At 33.8% G+C, this 4,671-nt stretch overlaps 1 pseudogene; it reads left to right on the top strand.

Annotated features, from left to right (window-relative positions):
- The first annotated feature begins 744 nt into the window (after positions 1-744).
- Positions 745-3,185, top strand: LOC124640861 (annotated as a pseudogene).
- The last annotated feature ends 1,486 nt before the right edge of the window (positions 3,186-4,671 follow it).

Here is a 4,671-nt window from a genome sequence, read left to right as displayed (position 1 = left end):
TGGTGCACCACGGTCACATAAGCTGATGTGACCAAAAATCATATCGAGGAAGACCCACGAAAGTCTACTTTTTCTCGTCGTCCCCGAAACACGGGTGAATCGCCTAGTGGAAGCTAGTGTCATAGTGCATATAATTTATCGCTTGGTACCTACTGTGCTGTCATCTTTATTACCAGGAAATTCGATTGAAAAACAAACTGAACGAAAACAAATTAATAAATTGTAGGCATCCTGAAACGGACGTATTTATTATTAATTTAATAATGCATTGCTTAAGTCAGGCCTTTTAAATCTATAAAATTACAAAAAAAGTATTTGTGTCTTACAAAAAAATATTTTTTTGTGTGTGATTTTGTTTGCAATCATGATTATAAATGCAGTGTTTATTTGTTATTTATTTTCACTCTGTTTGTCTATTGAAGTGTCTTTTTATAAAGATGACGATTATTTCTTCGGTAAGTAGGTATGATAGTCCACATCTGTCTATCAAACTGATTTCGAAACAATATTTAAGTATCTAATCTATAAACTAGTGAGAACTTCTTCCCGTAAAATACTAAGTTATTATGCCTTTGTTACTTAGACATAGTATATCTCCACACCAGTGAAAGAATTTTTCAAATCAGTTCAGTAGTTTCGGAGCCTTAGAGTACAAAGAAAAAAACTATTTCCTTTATTATATTAAGTACTATAAATATGTAGTATTAACCAATTAAAATTGAAATTTATTTTTTCTTTTTTCTTAGTTTCAGAAGGAATAGAACCGGCAGAAGTTGAAGATCATCAAGTTTCATATCAATCCAATGATAAACTAGATATGATTATTTATTTTGTCAATATATCCCCGGGGTCGACGTTTGAAGTCATCGAAACATATTATAGAGGTAGTGAGTTATTTTTTTTTAATTAATCACCCTTCTATATAAGTACTAATGTTTAAGTACTAATAAACTGTTCTAGCTTATAAGAGAAAACTATTGTATATTGCACAGACGAAAGAAACTGGGCCCTACACACACAGGCACAGACAGACACAGGCTATCCTAGTGTGGGGTTCAGTGTCATATATATCATGCTTGTTTAGAAAAATTAAAGCTGTTTTTGTCTTGTTCTAATATACCTAATAAATTATCTAGAAAATCTGTTCCTAGACCCGAAGAAAAAGTGACATTATAGCCTTTTTCAATACTACATATTTAAAGATTTTTTCAAATTCCTGCGACAAGCGCGTTCAACTATACTATTGAGATATATTTTTGTAAAAATTACATCAAATATAATATGTACTTTTCAGGTAAAATGACTGACGAAAAGAAAACTACCTTTTCGAACAAAAACTTCGTGATGCAGAAACACTACGTAATATCTACTAGAACAAACTTTACTGGATTCGATGTTGTCATACAAGAGAAACAAAACAGTCACGTGCGAGAAAAAAACTATTGTCTCTGGTTTTCTCTCCGCGAAAGAATATGGAGTAAACCGTAAGCAATAACTTTATACTTTTTTGTTAAATTTTAATTTAGAAGGATCCATATTTGACCACTATTTTTGGAGAGCTTGATGACAAAAAGTTATTTTTTATTTGCATGCAATTGAAAAAAAAAGTATATGGGGCTGGTTTCCTAACATCACATTCTGCCCTGGTAGCAATTGGAACGCCTCAGTGTTTCCAAAAAAATCAAAGCAGGTGCGGCATAAAAAAAACCCATTAAAACGTGGTAACATCTCCTGTTTTCGCTATACACAATGTATGTAGACTGGAAATAAAAAATTGACACAAGTTTTTTTTTCAGGCCATAACGATATTTGTTTAGAACCAAATTCTTGTACTGTTGTTGTGAATATGAAAAACGAGTGTACTGGTAAGTTCTTTTTTCCATTTACATAAGACTAGTACAAAAACCAGCATACAACTCGATTTGCTGATCCACTAACCTACTTCCTAGGGACCTTTTTCTTAAGAGCGCGCGCATACTACAAACTTTTAGTCGGCCGATAGTTGATTTGGACTCATTAATCAGTATGAAGGTGAATGGAGCAAGTACCTATCTGACCTCCTCAACCCAGTTACCCGGGCAACCTAATACTCTTTTGTTGACTGGTGTCAGACTTACTGGCTTCTGACTACCAGTTACGACTGACAAGGATGTTCAATGACAGCCGGGACCCACAGTTTAACGTGCCATCCGAAACACAGTCATAATAAATGTTACATAGGTAATTATAATAATAAATATTTTTATTTCAGTTGATGTTGATACACAGAAAGTCGTGATAATTGGGTTGTTTTCAACAGCATTAGTTGGGGTTTTAATAACTCTTCTTACTAAGTCAATAGTTACATAATGTTAATAGAGAATGCAGAAAAAATAGTGTAGAACAATCATATATTTACAATGGAATATACACTTTACAATGGAAGGCGATCTAGAGGAAGACTAGAGAAATGCTGGTGAGAAGATCTATGTAGATACTTTCCTAGCTGATTGTGAAAAGTATGGTGAAGCATTTGTCTAGCAGTGGGACAGCGCAGGCTAACAAAGTAGCGTAATATATAGGCATTATATGTACTTACAAGATAAGCTATTGTTAACTTTTTTATATAATAAATATATGTTACGGGTAATGCTAGAAGGTAGAGTAAACCTAGGTTTACCCGAGTTGACTTAGTATTACCCAAGCTTCTTGGGTAAAGTCCGAATAATAAGTAAAATAAATTTTAATTCGATGTTTACCCACGCTCGCCTAGGTCTACCCAATTCTGACTGGGTAATGTTAGGTGCTGCGTAATTTTCGAGCCCATGGCGTAATTCTAAAAAGGTGTAATTGCAAAACAAAATATGCCACATAGAAGTGTTCATGCAAAGCTGCAGGAAAATTGTGCAATTCTTTAGAATCACACAGCAGTTTATCTTGCTCAAATAAATAATAATAAAAAAAAAACAACCGTTATTAGTTTTTTCTATTAAAGCTATAAAGTTTATGCTCTTCAAGAGATTACGATCGCCTTTGTATGTTTTTTTTAAATAATACATGTTTAAAATGACCTTAGATTTTAATTTCACTAATTAATTTGTCAATTTTTTAACATTACCCAGTCAGAGTTGGGTAGGCCTAGGTGAGCATGGGTAAACCCCGAATTAAAATGTATTTTACTTATTATTCGGACTTTACCCAAGAAGCTTGGGTAATACTAAGTCTACCCGGGTAAACCTAGGTTTACTCTACCTTCTAGCATTACCCGTAACATATATGTACATAATTTAATAGAATCCCACTTCCAGTTTTTATTTATATTTTAAGTATGTACGTCTGCTTAAGACAACATAATCTTGTTTAAGGGAGATAATTAAAGTCTTGGTGACTCCGAAAAACAATTAATATTGTGTCTGGAACCGATGACAATTATGTAACTTTTCAATTTCAGCTTCAAAAATGAAACTTTTATTTTTTATCGAAATTAAAATGTTCCATTATTAAAAGTGTTTTACCATATTGCAACATATATTTTCGGGCTTACATTAATATTTTAATACAAGTCAGTTTGTACATTAGCATTCGAAATTAACCCGTCAGTGAGCGCAGCTGTCGCGCGGTCCATATGACCACTCTGTTGATTGAAACTGTACCTACGTGTTACGTGTATGTACGTGACAGGGTTGACTGTATTGTACCATTAATTTTAACATCTACTTGGTATAAAATTGAGAGATTCACGTTCTTTTTTTAGCTCTAAAAGCATATCGATTATCTTGCTAACAAACCCACAAAAACAACCCTCAAATAATATAATTACACTACATTCCAAAAAAAAGGTAACAGAAACACCCAAGCAATAGCGTCCATAGCCCACTTAAACACGATTAACAGTCACAGCGCGTGCCAGTTAAATTTGCCAGACAGTGTACTGCTAACAGTCACGGAGCTACTCTTAAATAACCCCTAGAGCCATAGTCGTAGGAATAAACCACAAGAGTAGAGGCGTTTCTGCAAAATTAACAACTGGCTCGGTGGCTGGTCCGAAGTGAGCTACTGTTAGTGCGTACAGTGGTGAAATGTGGACCGAGTGGTACGTGGTCTAAGTTATGATGGTTTAGCGTGTGCTAAGTTAAAAGATGTAAAGGTTTTTAAAGTTTCGGGTTTTGTACACATATGTATGTATTTATACATAATTGGGACTTATTACTATAAGGGCTGATTTTTCAATCGCCAGATAACTCCTATCTGAGGAGTATTTTTAACGTTTTGACAGCTTTTGTATGGAAAATATGTCAAACCGCCATATTTATTCCTCAGATAGAAGTTAACCGATGATTGAAAAATCAGCCCTAAATAATCTAAATTATATATAGATGTAGAAGTAAGAGAGTGTCTTTTTTCTAAATAAGGATTTTATACGTAACCGTTACTTTGCAACAGCATTTTATTTCTTTGTTTCCTACTGTGACCAAAATACACAATCTGTGAAGTCAAAGAAGTTAACGTCAAATTCACTGCTCAAACACTTGCTCAAAATTGTACATTTTATTTATCGCCCATCATTTATAACTTGTACCACACAAAAGTGCTGAAGCCCAATGGTCAATTGTACAGAGCACGGCAGACGAGGGTTATTGGAAACGTAGAATAAATATTCATCTTTAAATATTTTCACCGTGGCAGGTTTAA

The sequence above is a fragment of the Helicoverpa zea genome, chromosome 21, assembly GCF_022581195.2.
Source record: "Helicoverpa zea isolate HzStark_Cry1AcR chromosome 21, ilHelZeax1.1, whole genome shotgun sequence".
In the NCBI taxonomy this organism is placed as follows: Eukaryota; Metazoa; Arthropoda; class Insecta; order Lepidoptera; family Noctuidae; genus Helicoverpa; species Helicoverpa zea.
The sequence above is the reverse complement of the archived record's forward strand: the minus strand, read 5'-3'. Positions and strand labels throughout refer to the sequence as shown.